The sequence below is a fragment of the Balaenoptera physalus genome (assembly GCF_965194825.1).
Source record: "Balaenoptera physalus genome assembly, chromosome: 3".
Taxonomy (NCBI): domain Eukaryota; kingdom Metazoa; phylum Chordata; class Mammalia; order Artiodactyla; family Balaenopteridae; genus Balaenoptera; species Balaenoptera physalus.
In genome coordinates, this window is record NC_138890.1 from 77,625,260 (window position 1) to 77,643,034 (window position 17,775).

Consider the following 17,775-nt stretch of genomic DNA (forward strand, 5'->3'; position numbering starts at 1 on the left):
GCCAACCATCCATCCCAACCTCCTTCTAATGGAAAAGCCTCCTCCACAGAGACTGGGAAGGTAAAAACTACATTTTCTAGACTTTTGCAGCCTGGGTTGGCTGAAGAGATCAGCCATATGTGCTCTAAATGTGGAAGTCAGAAGGGAGACAGGGCTTCCCTGGTGGCACAGCGGTTGAGAATCTACCTGCCAATGCAGGGGTCACGGGTTCGAGCCCTGGTCCGGGAAGATCCCACATGCCATGGAGCAACTAGGCCCGTGAGCCACAACTACTGAGCCTGCGCGTCTGGAGCCTGTGCTCCGCAACAAGAGAGGCCGCGATAGTGAGAGGCCCGCGCACTGCGATGAAGAGTGGCCCCCGCTCGCCGCAACTGGAGAAAGCCCGCGCACAGAAACGAAGACCCAACACAGCCAAAAATAAATAAATAAATACATTTAAATAAAAAAAAAAAAGAAGGGAGACAGAGAATTTATTTCTGCTGTTGTCTTCACTGGCAAATAAGGTCTGGGTGGAGTTTCCTGGGGAAATACTAGCAGCAGTTGCCATGTACAGTCACTGGCTTCATGGATATCACAGGTATGGGGCATTTGATCCGCTGGTGAGGATGATGGTATGCATGTAATTGCTCCAATGCAGGCTGCGATAACAGTCAATTCCTGTCTGCTTCTTGACTGCAGAGTGGTGACTTGGTTCTAGCTCCAGATATTGCTGAAACTTTCAGATTGATCAGGCAGATTCATGATCATAAGAGAAGACGCAGTTCCTCAGTAGGTGAGGACTGGAGTGTGGCTTTGGAACCGTTCCTAAAAGCCCACCTTAACTTGTTTCCTCAGCTCTCCTAAAGATTTAGTATGTGACCTAAGTACACGGTAAATAAAGTTCTTGGTGTTTAAACTAGCCAGAGTAGATTCTGTTCTCTGCAACTGAGTCCTGACCTTTAAAAATGTCATATACTCTGTGAATCCTCTCTAATTTCCTGAGCTTTTTACTGTTTTCTCACAGAACCTCATGCACATTAATAGCTTTTATTAAAGTGTACTTTCACACCTCTTCCCAGCAGTGATGTCTTACTGCCTTGTATGACTGCCTCCTCTTCTTCTGTGCTCTCCAAAAGACACATTTTTCTTGTGTCCTGTCCTTTCTCTGAGAGGCCTGCCATCTTTTCAAATGCTCCTGGTTATCTTGTGACTCAGCTCCTTGATGGGCTTTATCAGAGTATGTGTTTTGTTGTTGTTTTGTGGCTGTGCAGCGAGGCTTGTGGGATCTTAATTCTGAGACTAGGGATCAAACCCGGGCCCCTGCAGTGAAAGTACCGAGTCCTAACTACTGGACTGCCAGGGAATTCCCCAGACTATATATTTAAATTCTGTGTCTTTTCCTCGTTGTTAGGATGGAAGCAATTTTCTCCTGTCAACGTCTATATTCTGAATGGGCATAAACTACTTTTGCTTTTGTGATTAGAAAGTTATTTTTCCATAATGATCAGATAAATATTTCCAATGTGCTATTACATTCATTTATAAGTGTATAATCATATGTATAATTTACCTGGAATTTAATATGTGACAGAAAATCATGAATTTTTGTTAAATAAAGCTCTCTCATTGATTTGAGATGCCAAATTTATCATTCACCACAAATGACAACTACCCTGGACATTCTTTTCTGCTCCAATGAGCATCCACTCTTCAGATCTTACCATCTTGTTGTTTTTATTGTAATTTGATAATGTGTTTGATGTCTGAGAGTACATGTTCACCAATCTTATTCTTTTTTTTAAAAAAAAAGTCCCATGTATTCTCAGTTTTTTTTTTTACTTTTTTCAGTTGGATTCTTGAATTCATTTTTTAACAAATCTCATTGGAATTATATTTATTCCTGAAATTAATATCAAGATTATGCCATCACCACATTCAGAGAGTATGTATTAGAAGTCACAAAACAATTTATATGTCTGATATCCTTAAATTTTTCATAATTAGGTCCAAGAAGCAAAATATAAATATATATATATTTCACTTTAAAATACACACTTGTACACAAGCAAAATCAAGTAGTTAACTGAACTGCAAGTTTCTACTTTTCCTTCAATGATTTCTTCATTTCCCTAACTCACAAAATAATAGCTATATTCTGGTTTCAATATATTCATGTAGAAAAAAATAGTAACTATTTTGGATTCTAGATCAGAGTAGTAGTATAGAATTACTTTCAATGATTTATATCAACCACCATTAAACAGTTGAAAAATTACCTTCCATGAATCAAGAACAATTAACAATATTCCGAATTAGACTAACTGTATTTTACTTTAAAAAGAGACAAGAATGCATTTCATATTTTTTAAGAGGCTTTGGTATCAAATAGTGGTGGACTGGAGTCTCAACTTCCTGCTTATTATCTATGTAATTCTGTGAAATTTACTTAATCTCTGGTGCCCCTTAAAAGGGTTAACTATAGTTGCTACCTCATGGAGTTGCTGTGAAGAGTTACATAATTAGTGAACAAAAACATTTATCATAGTGCCTGGTGTAGATTGTCACTCAATAAATGTAAACTGAAGATTGGATGCCTATTTTGGCTGATTTATACTTTTAAATACAGTTGACCCATGAACTGAGCAGGCCCACTTACACGTGGAGTTTTTTGATAAATACAGTGGTACAATACCACATGATCCATGGTTGGCTGGATCAAAAACAAAGACATAGGATACGGAGCCAAGGACACAGAGGGCCCACTATAAACTATACATGGATTTTCAACTTGGGGGAGGATCAGTGCACCTAACACCTGTGTTGTTCAAGGGTCAACTGTAGTGAAAATACATCTATGGAGCTATTTGTTATGTATTATATGAAGAGTTGATATTCTAAATATATACAGACCAGAACAGTATGTGTAATAGCTATAGGTACATAACAGTCACCTGACCAATAAGAAGTCCATTATGCCCTACTATAATACTCACTTGTTAAATATCAGTGACATATGAAATGTGAAATTTTAAAACTATTTGCTGAGAGGGAGCTTCATGCATAGATCATTCTGCAGTTGTTCTCATGTTATTGTGTTTTGTGTCCTTACAAATTAAGAAGTACAAGCCTCAACAAATTTAAGAGGATAGAAATTATTTCAAGCATCTTTTCTGACCACAATGGTACGAAACTAGAAATCAACCACAGAAAAAACGGGAAAAGAACAAACACATGGAGACTAAACAATAACCTACTAAAAAAAAAAAAAATCAATGGATCAATGATGAAATCAAAGAAGAAATCAGTAAATACCTTGAGACAAATGAAAATGGACACAACCTCACAAAATCTATTGGATGCAGCAAAAGCAGTTCTAAGAGGGAAGTTCACAGCAACACAGGCCTTTTTCAAGAGATAAGAAAATTTTCAAATAAACAACCTAACCAACCACCTAAAAGAACTAGAAAAAGAACAAAACCCAGAGTCAGCAGCAGAAAGGAAATAAAAAAGATCAGAGAGGAAATAGAAATAAAAAAAAAAAGAAAGAAAGAAAAGATCAATAAAACCAAGAGCTGTTTCTTTTTTAAAGATAAACAAAATCAATAAACCTCTAGCCAGACTCACCAAGAAGAAAAGAGAGAGGACCCAAATAAATAAAATTAGAAATGAAAGAGGAGAAATAACAACTAATACCACAGAAACACAAACAATCATAAGAGAATACTATGAAAAGTTATATGCCAACAAATTAGACAACCTAGAAGAAACTGACAAGTCTCTAGAAACATACAGCCTCCCAAAACTGAGTCAAGAAGAAACAGATAATTTGAACAGACTCATCACTAGAAGTGTAATTGAATCTGTAATAATAATAATAATAAACCAAAACTCCCTGCAAACAAAAGTCTAGGACTGGGCAGCTTCAATGGGGAATTCTACCAAACATACAAAGAAGAACTTATACTTATCCTTTTCAAACTATTCCAAAAATTGAAGAAGAGGGAACATTCCCAAATTCATTCTATGAGGCCACCATTACCCTGATACCAAAACAAGACAAAGACTCTACAGAAAAAGATTACAGGCTAATATCTTTGATGAATATAGCTGCAAAAATCCTCAACAAAATATCAGCAAACTGAATCCAACAATATGTATAAACATCATACATCATGATCAAGTGGGATTTATTCCAGGGTCACAAGAATGGTTCAACATATGCCAGTCAATCAATGTGATATACTACATTAACAAAAGGAAAGACAAAAACCACACGATCATCTCAAAAGACTCAGAAAAAGCATTTGACAAAATTCAACATCTATTCATAATAAAAATTTTCACCAAGTGGGTGTAGAGGGAACATATCTCAATATAATAAAAACAATTTACAACAAACCCACAGCCAACATGATATTCAACAGTGAAAAGCTGAAAGCCTTCCCACTAAATTCAGGAACAAGACAAGGATGCCCATTCTCACCACTTCTACTCTGGGCAAAATATTCTCAGACGTAAATTGTAGCAATATTTTCTTATATCAGTCTCCCTATGTGAAAGAAATAAAAGCAAAATTAGACAAATGGAACCTAATCAAACTTAGAAGCTTTTGCACAGCAAACGAAACCATCAACACAAAGAATGGCAAAATTCAGAATGGGAGAAAATATTTGCAAATGATGTGACTAACAAGTGGTTAATATCCAAAATGTACAAATCGATTATATAGCTCAATATCAAAAACACAAAAAGAAAATCCCATCAAGAAATGGGCAGAAGACCTAAATAGACATTTTTCCAAAGAAGACATACAGATGGTCAATAGGCACATGAAAAGATGTTCAACATTGTTAATTATCAGAGAAATGCAAATCAACCACAGTGAGGTATCACCTCACACTGGCCAGAATGACTATGGCTATCACCAAAAAGTCTACAAATGATTAATGCTGGAGAGGGTGTGGAGAAAAGGGAACCCTCCTACACTGTTGGGAGGATGTAAATTGGTGTATCAATTATGGAAAACTGTATGGGGGGGTTGTTAAAAAACTAAAAATAGAGCTACCATATGGTCAAACAATCCCACTCCTGGGTATATATCCAGAAAAAACGAAGAATCTAATCAAAAAGATACATGCACCTCAATGTTCATAGCAGCACGGTTTACAATAGCCAAGACATGGTAACAACCCAAGTGCCCATCAACAGATAACTGACCTAAGAAGATGTAACAACCCAAGTGGCCATCAACAGATGACTGGCCTAAGAATACATATATATATATATATCTACACACACACACATACACACACACACACAGTGGAATGTTACTCAGCCATAAAAGATAATGAAACATTGCTATTTGCAGCAATATGGATGTGGATGGACCTAGAGAATGTTATAATTAGTGAAGTAAAACAGAGAAAGACAAATATTATATGAGATCACTTATATATGGATTCTAAAAAAATAATACAAATGAATCTATATACCGAACAGAAACAGACTCATAGACATAGAAAACAAACACGGTTACTAAAGGGGAGAGGGAGGGACAATTTATGAGCATAGAATTAACAGATACAAACCACTATTCATAAAATAGATAAGCAACAAGGATTTATTCTATAGCATATACCATAGGGGATTATATTCAATATTTTGTATAACCTATAATGGAAAATAATCTGGAAAATTATATAACTCACTTTGCTGTATACCTGAAATTAACATAATATTGTAAATCGACTATACTTCAATTTAAAAAAAGTGTATGTAAAGAAACAGTACTTTTTTTTGTTTCCTGAGGAAACAAAACACAGTCAGATTTTGAATAAATTACCATATTAAATAGAGCAGGATAAATAAGCCAACACAGAAGTGACTAATTGATAACACAAGTTATTAAATATTATTTTTTTTTAATGTTACTTTGTAATAGTAAAAACTACAAAAGGAAGAAATAATATGATTTTTAAATTAGTTTTTAAGTTGAACTATAGAATTGAGGAAATTATAGTTTAAATTACCCACTATAAGAAAAAAAATTAATATAATTTTATATATTGAGGGCATCTGGCTTTCTGAAAATGTAATGGGTAGGTTTGTTTTCCTTCATTTCTGCACAGTTCTCTACAAATTTTCTGTTATCTCTTGAGTTTAGTGGTTGCATAATTAGGCTTTGACACCAAAAGGATCTAGATACAACTCCTAATTTCGTCAATTACAAATTACCTAGACTTGAATACAGTTCTTAAATGTCGACATTACTGACCTGAAATTTGAATAAAATAATTCATATAAGAAGTTTAGCATAGTTTTTGGGACATATTCCCTTAAATTAATGATGGCAAGTTCTTATTATGTACAAGATGTTTCCCATTTTCTATTTACCTAGAACCAAGGATGTATTATTCAAATCATTGGCTAATTTGTGTTTTGTCTTTCTGTTTGACTGTACAAATACTTAATGGACTGATTATAAGTGTAAAAAATTAAAACAAAATAGAATGAATATTAAAGTCTAACTTGATATTTCTATAACCAGATGCATCTCCCTAGAGGCCAAACCTTCAGTTCTTTTTATCATACATTTGTACAATATCCATTATATTTATGTAAAAGAATACACAATATAATTCTACCACAAAAATCATGCACATAATTGTTTAATGAATATTAGATGATATCATCATTACTTTTATGATTAATGCTACTATTAGCATTAGCAATAAAAGTAATGTTACAATTTATAAAATAATTAGTCCTTAAACATCCTTAGGGGGGGGAGATCCAAGAAGGTCAAACAAGGAAGACTGCAGAAAGAATTCCATGTATTAGGATGTACTTGATTAAATAATATTTATATAAAATTGTAAGTGTAAAGAAAAGTCTAATAAGAGCCTTGTATGACATTGTGAGTCAAAAGAATCTCATTCAATAGATAGTTACTAAGAATTAAACATGTAATATGTTTCACCTACTACGTGCCAGATGCTATGCTCAGCTCTGGATATAAAATCATGAATTCTGGGCTCAGGAAACACCTAAAGGATGTGCACAAGCTGGCCAGATGACTTTGGGGAGGAGAATAAACACAGAATGGGAGTAAAGCTCAGTGCCAAAGGAAGCATAGCAGCTCAAAACCCTGAAAGTTGTTTAGTTGGCTAGAGTAGACAAAGTGAGAGTGAGCACGGAGATAGAGAATCTAAAGAGGTGGGTAGACTACATCAAGCCCTGGAAGCCATGTCCAAGAGGTGTAATTATCCTACATGTATGGAAGTACCACTGAAGGAAGCACTTTAAAGCCAGGGAGTGATAAAATCAGATTTTATTTTACTTCATCTTTTGGGGAGAGTGATGTGTCTGCAGATTATAGGTGAGAGATAAGAGCACATTTTAATATTTAAGGCTGGTATTAGCATGATGATTACAGAAATAGGAAATAAAAACATGGAGTCTAGGGATATTTAGGGGATAAATGATAGGTGGAACAACTGACTGGATATAAGATGATTGGAGCCTGGCTGGGGGTAAAAAGCAGTTAGGAGAGATGCCCAAGATTCTGATTTGGGTTACTAGTTGAATGGTAGGGCCATACACTAAAATAGGGAACACTAGAGTAAAAGCAGTTTGGGAAGAGGGAGGAGAATTTGAAATACTCAAATCAAGGCTCCCCATGAATATTCCAGTGAAAATTTTACCTCACAAGAGGATACATATATATAACTCAAAAGATGTACATATTTAGATTTATCAGTATAGAGGTTGTATTGGAAACTAGATAGTTGAAAAAACTTCCCAGAGGTTGAAAACTTCCCAGAGGTAGAAAAAGGAAGATTCCCTATGACTGATGCATGAGCATGACAGCATTTAAGGGCTGTAAAAAAAAAAAAAAAAAAAAAAAAACCTGAAAAATACCTATTCAGATATTTTGCCCCTATCTATCCATCTATCTATTTTTATTGACTATTTTTAAGAGCAGCTTAAAGTTCATAGCAAAATTAAGGGGAAGGTACAGAAATATCCTGTATATCTTCTGTCTCCAAACATGCATAGCCTTCCCCATTATAAAAAAATCCCCCATCAAAGTGGTATATTTGTTACAATGGATAAACCTACACTGACCCACCATTATCACCCCAAGTCCATAGTTAACTTTATAGTTCACCCTTGGTGTTATACATTCTGTGGGACTGGAAAAATATATAATGATATTTATTCATAATTATGATATCATATAGAGAATTTTCACTGTTTTAAGAATTCTCTATTCTGTACCCATTTATCCCTACTCTACCTTCTCAACCCCTGGCAACCACAGATCTTTTTTACTATCTCCTTAGTTTTGCTTTTTCCAGAATATCATATAGTTGGAATTGTACAGTGCATAGTCTTTTCAGATTATCTTCTTTCACTTAGTAATATGCATTTAAAGTTTCTCCATGTCTTGTTATGGCTTGATAGCACATTTATTTTTAGTGACAAATAATATTCTATTTTCTGGATAGACCACAATTTACTTATTCACTCACCTACCTCTTGGTAGCTCCAAGTTTTGGCAGTTATAAATAAAGCTATTATAAACATCCGTGTGCAGGTTTTTGTGTGGACATAACTTTTCAACTTCCTTATGTCACTACCAAGGAGCACAATTGCTGGATCACATGTTAAGCGTATATTTAGTTTGATAGAAAAAATAAGTTAAATAAAATAAAATTTAAATTTAAAAAACCATCAAACTGTCTGCAAAGTGGCTGTACCATTTTTCATTCCCACCAACAATGAATGGGAGTTCTTGTTGCTCCACATCCTCAACAGCATTTGGTGTTGTCAGATGTTGGTTATCCTAAAACGACTGTAGTGTTCTCATTGTTTACATGTTTGTTTTTTCTGATAACATGGTTTTCATATGTCTATTTGCCATCTGATTTTCTTCTTTGTGAGGTGTTTGTTAAGATTTTTGGACCATTTTTAATTGGCTTGTTTTTTTATTGTTGAATTTTTATAGTTCTTTGTATATTTTTGATAATAGTCCTTTATCAGATGTCTTTTGCAAACATGAGTAAAAGTATAAAGGTTAGAAAGAAAAGGTCATCTCCATGGAGCGGTGAGTAGCTCCATTCAGTTAAGAGGGTGGCAACAAGGACCTACTGTACAGCACAAGGAACTCTGCTCAATATTATGTAACAACCTAAACGGGAAAAGAATTTGAAAAAGAATAGACACATGTATATGTATAACTGAATCACTTTGCTGTACACCTGAAACTAACACAACATTGTTAATTAACTATACTCCAATATAAAATAAAACGTTTAAAAAAAGAATAAACCACATGATACTGGAAAAAAATAAAGTGGCAAGCAAATGAAAAATAATCATTGTTAAGAGTGGAATGGGATGAAGAAGTGTGTATGTATGGGAGAGTTGGGAGGAGGTGTGTGAACTGAACGCCGAACTAAGGACTTAAGATTTTATTCAGCAAGCGACAGAGAGCAAAACAGGTACTCAAGTGGGACAGTGACTCAATTAGAGCTGATTCCACCATTCCATTTAGAAGTACAATTAACTCTTGATTACATTGTGCCTTGTTAACATAATTAAGCTTTTAAACCTGGGTTGCTGAGCTCCAACAATTACATAATTGTTGGAACGACTGCCACAAAAATGTATGTTCCCCAACTTGGGCAGTATCATCAGGAGAAGATCAGCACTGCTCGGAAGTCCTTTATATATCCCTGGTCAACAACTGTTTTTTTTCCCCCCCAAAGGCTATATGAAACCCTCATCATTAAGCTGTAGTCCGTTATACAGAAATTATAGAGCTTCATGTTTTGTTTAACAAAGGTCTAAATTCAGGTAAAATAAAAATAGATTTTATAATAATGCACCTATACAACATCAACTGTACCTTAACAAACCAGTGATCAAAGCAGTTTTGACTACCACCTCAAATATGTTATTTTGAAGTAAAAATTGATCCTAGTGAATATGATATATGAGCAGAGCTGTTGCTTAAGTGCTTTGGCTTTTCTATGTTTTATGTATAAGACCTGTTTCTATTCATCAAGCATCATAAATAAAGGAATTAAAAAATAAAACAGAACAGCAAAACCACTGTTGCCTCCTAGGTCTAGAATCATCAGTTTAAGCAGTGAACTGTCACCAGTGATTTCAATTATGCAGTCTAGGCACCAAATGAATGATGAAGATTTGCTATATCTCCACTATACAGTGGGTGACGCATTATAGCATTTTACTGAATATTATACAATTAGCTAAGCACCTTACAAAACCACAGTGTATTCTCCAATATATACCAACATTGCAAAAATTATCCTGAAGTATTAGCCTAAATAGGTTCATTTTTTATCTTTCCAAGATGAAGAGGCAAAGGCAGGTGACATTTTAACTGTAGATTTGCAGTTTTATCACTGAATGAGATCTAAGCAATGACTAAAGAAATACCCTTCATTTGTAGAAGACATATATACTGCAGTCTTCAAATACTAAAATATTTCAAACTATACAAGAGGCGAAGGAACCTAAAATTCTGGTAAATTCTTGGGAATGTAACTCACTTTTCTTCTTCAGCATCACCTCAGTCAGTCACAGTAGCTTGAATCTTATATGGTGTGATATGATGGGGCCAATTAATACCAGAATATCCTTTGCTCCTGCTTACCTGCAATCAAGTCTATCTTGTTTACAAGAGGAATACTTATTCTACCTAAATCACTATTCCTTTAGAAGCCTTCACTTAAAATATAAGGACCATATTACTTGAAAATGACTCATAAACTGATAAGCATCTACTAATTCATATAATTCAGGAGCTGTCATCTAGTTTAGCAATACTTAAATAACTTGAGAAATAGGACGGGAAATGATTTTTATTAGAACCTACTTCATGGAAGGTGCTTGACATCCTCAGAACTCTCTAAATTAGTATTATTAACCACAGAAGGAGAAGCCTCCCAAGCAGCCCAGCTCCCCTCCTCCACTCAGCAGCTAGAGCACTCACTCATAATCAGCACAAATGTAATAATCCCTCTTCCTCTCAGGATAAAGTGTGTCTTGGTTCTTTTGTATTCCTAGCTGAGAGTAAGACAAATACTAGGACAAAGTGTATGTAACTCGGCCTGTGAAAAGGAAAGAACAAGGAGGGACTAAGGGTGCAAAATTTGCAACCCTAGAATCTCTAGTATTCATCATCTCCAGGTGGGGAAGGGGAAAGATAATAATGTATGGGTTAGAATAAATTCCAGCCCCTAGGAAGCAGTTTGATTCTAATGAGGAAAATTTGGTGATATCTACACTTTGAAAAGTTCTAATTTATTAGGTAACATAATGAAAAAAAAATCATGTGGTTACAAAGTTAGAGCATTTCATATTGGGTAAATATGATACTGATTTATTATATTCCCCAAGTAAGTAATTGTCAAAATATGGAAAATAGAAATTGTGGACTATTAACCACTCAGAAAAAAGTAAACAACAATGAATTACTGAATTCATCATTTCATTTCCAAGGGAATATTTTATCTTTTCTAGTAAGGTTTTCAATCGGTCTGCTAGGAAATGTTTAAGTTGTCTCACAGCTATAAGAACTGCTCTCTCACCAAGGAGGCTTTAAACTTCACTCCATTAAATAGCTAGACAGTCTTTTGAAAGACTCCCTACTAGTGATCTATGTAAATAGTATCACACAGTAGACTTAGGATCACCATGACCATGATAAATAGTGTATGCAACATAATATTTAAATAATTTATTAGTGTTTGAGTCTATTTTGGAAAAACAATGAATATTTTTATATGCAATAAAGATCTTATCAATCAGAGAGGCTATATAAAATTATTTGAGATTTACAATGAATAGCTAGATCCTAGAAGATGAACAGCATTGTCTATACTTAAGATGAAAAACAACGTAACTTCTGCTTAGGCAACACTTTTTCCGGTTTATGTAGTTCAAAATCTTTAAAAAAACCTATGTAACAATTACAAAAGTGGTCAATATTAAAACATATAAAGTAAAATGTCTACCTGAGCATATGTTGTGAAATACATCTTCAGCAAAGAAATCTTCCAAATCAAGTACACAATTATTTGCCAATTTTTGGCCAAAATGTTTGAGTATTTTTTTTTTTTATTAGAACCTGCTAATACTCAATTATCTGAATTTTGCACTAAGTAATAATCCAGTACCAGACAACATAAGATGTAACAACTATATAGAAACCTATATATGCATATATATTATTCATACTTTATTAATATAAAAGATTAATAGATTTAAGGTCTTTATAACTAGAGTTTCTTCTAAATAACTTCTTTGTGTATTAATATTAATTCTTGCTTTGATTTGTATTTCTATTCACCCTTCACATTAGTCTAGATCAATCTGCTGTTGTCTGAAAAATACATTATTCTAATAAATTATTTTTTAAAAATCAGTTTCTGTGCTACTCAAGATGTTTGTTCTCGGAGTCTGGAATTGTAGATCTTTATATACAATGCCACTGGTGATTCTTTAGGATATTATAACCTGGATTGATCACCTGTTTTTGTAAATAGACACAGCTGTAAGGATTAGAAAAAGGTCCATTTAAAATCATTTAGAGGACACCTTCAAGATGGTGGAGGAGTAAGACGTGGAGATCACCTTCCTCCCCACAAATACAACAGAAATACATCTACATGTGGAACAACTCCTACAGGACACCTACTGAATGCTGGCAGAAGACCTCAAACTTCCCAAAAGGCAAGAAACTCCTCACGTACCCGGGTGGGGCAAAAGAAAAAAGGAAAAAAAGAGACAAAAGAATAGGGACGGGATCTGTACCTCAGGGAGGGAGCTGTGAAGGAGGAAAGTTTCCACACACTAGGAAGCCCCTTCATTGGTGGAGATGGCGGGGGGGAAGCTTGTGAGCCATGGAGGAGAGCGCAGCAACATGGGTACAGAGGGCAAAGCAGAGAGATTCTTGCACAGAGGATCAGTGCCGACCAGCACTCACCAGCCCAAGACGCTTGTCTGCTCACCCGCCAGGGCGGGTGGGGGCTGGGAGCTGAGGCTTGGGCTTTGGAGGTCAGATCCCAGGGAGAGGACTGGTGTTGGCTGCATGAACACAGCCTGAAGGGGGGACTAGCATGCCACAGCTAGCTGGGAGGGAATCTGAGAAAAAGTCTGGAACAGCCTAAGAGGAAAGAGACCATTGTTTCAGAGTGCGCGAGGAGAGGGGATTCAGAGCACTCCTTAAACAAGCTCCAGACACGGGTGCGAGCCGCAGCTTTCAGCGCGGACACCAGAGGCTGGCATGAAATGCTAGGCTACTGCTGCAGCCACCAAGGAGCCTGTGGGCAAGCACAGGTCACTATCCACAACTCCCCTCCTGGGAGCCTGTGCAGCCCACCACTGTCAGGGTCCCATGATCCAGGGACAACTTCTCCGGGAAAACACATTGTGCACCTCAGGCTGTTGCAACATCATGCCAGCCTCTGCTGCCGAAGGCTGGTCCCACATTCTGTACCCCTCCCTCTGCCCGGCCTGAGTGAGCCAGAGCCCCCTAATAAGCCGCTCCTTTATCCCCCTCTTATCTGGGTGGGGAAAAGACACCCTCATGTGACCTACACACAGAGGCAGAGCCAAATACAAAGCTGAACCCCAGGAGCTGTGCGAACAAAGAAGAGAAAAGGAAATCCCTCCCAGTACTGTCAGGAGCAGGGGATTAGATCTCCACAATCAAACTGATGTACCCAGCATCTCTGTAATACCTGAATAGACAACGAATCATCCCAAAATTGAGGCGGTGGAACCTGGGAGCAACTGTAGACTTGGGGTTTGCTTTCTGCATCTAATTTGTTTCTGGTTTCATGTTTATCTTACTTTCGTATTTAGAGTTTATTATCATTGGTAGAGTTGTTTATTGATTTGGATACTCTCTTTCTTTTTTCTTTGATATATATATTGTTTTTCCTTTTTCTTTTTTTGTGAGTGTTTATGTATATGCTTCTTTGTGTAATCTGTTTGTATAGCTTTCCTTTTACCATCTGTCCTAGGGTTCTGTCTTCTGCTTCTTTTTTTCAAGTATAGTTTTTAGTGCTTGTTGTCATTGGTGGATCTCTTTTTTGGTTTGGCTGCTCTATTCTTTCTTTCTTTCCTCTTTTTATTACTTTTTAATATTTTTTAATTTTAATTTTAAATTTTTATTGTAAAACTATATTTTATATTATTTTTTTCTTTCTTTGTTTATTTTTTTCTCCCTTAACTTCTGAGCTGTGTGGCTGACAGGGTCTTTGCACTCTGGCTGGGGGTCAGGCTTGTACCTCTGAGGTGGGAGAGGTGAGTTCAGGACATTGGTCCACCAGAGACCTCCTGGTTCCATGTAATATAAAATGGCAAAAGCTCTCCAAGAGATCTCCATCACAACGCTAAAACCCAGCTCCACTCAACGACCAGTAAGCTACAGTGCTGGACACACTATGCCAAACAACTAGCAAGACAGGAACACAACACCATCCATTAGGAGAGACGGCTGCCTAAAATGATAATAAGGTCACAGACACCCCAAAACACACCACCGGACACAGTCCTGCCCACCAGAAAGACAGGATCCAGCCTCATCCACCATAACACAGGCACCAGTCCCCTCCACCAGGAAGCCTACAAAACTCACTGAACCAACCTTAGACACTGGGGGCAGACACCAAAAACAGCAGAAACTACAAACCTGCAGCCTGTGAAAGGAGAGCCAAAACACAGTAAGTTAACCAAAATGAGAAGACAGAAATATGCAGCAGATGAAGGAGCAAGGTAAAAATCCACCAGACCAAACAAATGAAGAGGAAATAGGTGGTCTATCTGAAAAAGAATTCTGAGTAATGATAGTAAAGATGATCCAAAATATGGGAAATAGAATGGAGAAAATACAAGAAACATTTAACAAGGACCTATAAGAACTAAGGAGCAAACAATGATGAACAACACAATAAATGAAATTAATAATTCTCTAGAAGGAAGCAATACAGAATAACTGAGGCAGAAGAACGGATAAGTGAGCTGGAAGATAAAACAGTGGAAATAACTCCCACAGAGCAGAAAAAAGAAAAAAGAATGACAAGAATTGAGGACAGTCTCAGAGACCTCTGGGACAACATTAAATGAACCAACATTCAAATTATAGGGGTCCCAGAAGAAGAAGAGAAGAAGAAGGGTACTGCAAAAATATTTGAAGAGATTATAGTTGAAAACTTCCATAATATGGGAAAGGAAGAGTCAATCAAGTCCAGGAAGTGCAGAGGGTCCCATACAGCATAAAATCAAGGAGAAACACAACAAGAAACATATTAATTAAACTATTAAAAATTAAAAACAAAGAAAAAATATTAAAAGCACCAAGGGAAAAACAACAAATAATATACAAGGGAATCCCCACATAAGGTTAACAGCTGATCTTTCAGCAGAAACTCTGTAAGCCAGAAGGGAGTGGCAGGATATACTTAAAGTGATGAAGGAGAAAAACCTACAACCAAGATTACTCTACCCAGCAAGGATCTCATTCAGATTCGACGGAGAAATAAAAACCTTTACAGACAAGCAAAAGCTAAGAGAATTCAGCACCACCAAACCAGCTTTACAACAAATGCTAAAGAAAGTTCTCTATGCAGGAAACACAACAGAAGGAAAAGACCTACAAAAACAAACCCAAAACAATCAAGAAAATGGTAATAGGAACATACATATCGATAACTACCTTAAATGTAAATGGATTAAATGCTCCAACCACAAGACATAGACTGGCTGAATGGATACAAAAACAAGACCCATATAAATGCTGTCTACAAGAGACACACTTCAGACCTAGGGACACATACAGACTGAAAGTGAGGGGGTGGAAAAAGATATTCCATGCAAATGGAAATCAAAAGAAAGCTGGAATAGCAATTCTCATATCAGACAAAACAGACTTTAAAATAAAGACTATTACAAGAGACAAAGAAGGACACTGAATAATGATCAAAGGATGAATCCAAGAAGAAGATGTAACAACTGTAAATATTTATGCACTCACCAGAGGCGCATATCAATACATAAGACAAACGCTAACAGCCATAAAAAGGGAAATAACAGTAGCACAATAATAGTAGGGGACTTTAACTCTCCACTTTCACCAATGGACAGATCATCCAAAATGAATATAAAGAAGGAAACACAAGCTTTAAATGACACATTAAACAAGATGTACTTAATTGATAGTTATAGGACATTCCATCCAAAAACAACAGAATACACTTTCTTCTCAAGTGCTCATGGAACATCCTCCAGGATAGATCATATCTTTGGTCAAAAATCAAGCCTTGGTAAATTTAAGAAAATTGAAATCATATCAAGTATCTTTTCTGACCAAAATGCTATGGGACTAGATATCAACTACAGGAAAAAAACAGTAAAAAATACAAACACATGGAGGCTAAACAATACACTACTAAATAACCAAGAGATCACTGAAGAAATCAAAGAGGAAATCAAAAACTACATAGAGACAAATGACAGTGAAAACACGATGACCCAAAACCTATGGGATGCAAAAAAACCTGTTCTAAGAGGGAAGTTTATAGCAATACGATCCTACATCAAAAAAACAAGAAACATCTCAAATAAACAACCTAACCTTACACCTAAAGCAATTAGAGAAAGAACAAAAAACCCAACAAAGTTAGCAGAAGGAAAGAAATCATAAAGATCAGATCAGAAATAAAGGAAAAAGAAATGAAGGAAACAACAGCAAAGATCAATAAAACTAAAAGCACGTTCTTTGAGAAGATAAACAAAATAGATAAACCATTAGCCAGACTTATGAAGAAAAAAAGAAAGAAGACTCAAATCAATAGAATTAGAAATGAAAAAGGAGAAGTAACAACTGACACTGCAGAAATACAAAGGATCATGAGAGATTAGTACAAGCAACTCTATGCCAATAAAATGGACAACCTGGAAGAAATGGACAAATTCTTAGAAATGCACAACCTTCCGAGACTGAACCAGGAAGAAATAGAAAATATGAACAGCCCAATCTCAAGCACTGAAATTGAAACTGTGATTAAAAATCTTCCAACAAACTAAAGCCCAGGACCAGATGGCTTCACAGGCGAATTCTATCAAACATTTAGAGAAGAGCTAACACCCATCCTTCTCAAACTCTTCCAAAATATAGCAGAGGGAGGAACACTCCCAAACTCATTCTATGAGGCCACCATCACTCTGATACTAAAACCAGACAAAAATGTCACAAAGAAAGAAATCTACAGGCCAATATCACTGATGAACATAGATGCAAAAATCCTCAACAAAATACTAGCAAACAGAATCCAACAGCACATTAAAAGGATCATACACTATGATCAAGTGGAGTTTATCCCAGAAATGCAAGGATTCTTCAATATACGCAAATCAATCAATGTGATACATCATATTAAGAAATTGAAGGAGAAAAACCATATGATCATCTCAATAGATGCAGAGAAAGCTTTTGAAAAAATTCAACAACCATTTATGATAAAAACCCTCCAGAAAGTAGGCATAGAGGGAACTTTCCTCAACATATTAAAGGCCATATATGACAAACCCACAGCCAACAACATCCTCAATGGTGAAAAACTGAAACCATTTCCACTAAGGTCAGGAACAAGACAAGGTTGCCCACTCTCACCACTGTTATTCAACATAGTTTTGCACGTTTTAGCCACAGCAATCAGAGAAGAAAAAGAAATAAAAGGAATCCAAATCACGAAA

General features: G+C 36.0%; 1 long non-coding RNA gene across 1 annotated transcript in view; it reads right to left on the bottom strand.

The window, feature by feature from the left end:
* LOC309658884 overlaps positions 1-17,224 on the bottom strand; it is a 59,159-nt gene extending 41,935 nt beyond the window's left edge. The window contains exon 1 of the long non-coding RNA XR_014262438.1: positions 1-17,224. This exon is cut by the window's left edge and continues 16,675 nt beyond it. This is a non-coding gene — a long non-coding RNA (uncharacterized lncRNA).
* Positions 17,225-17,775: the final 551 nt, after the last annotated feature.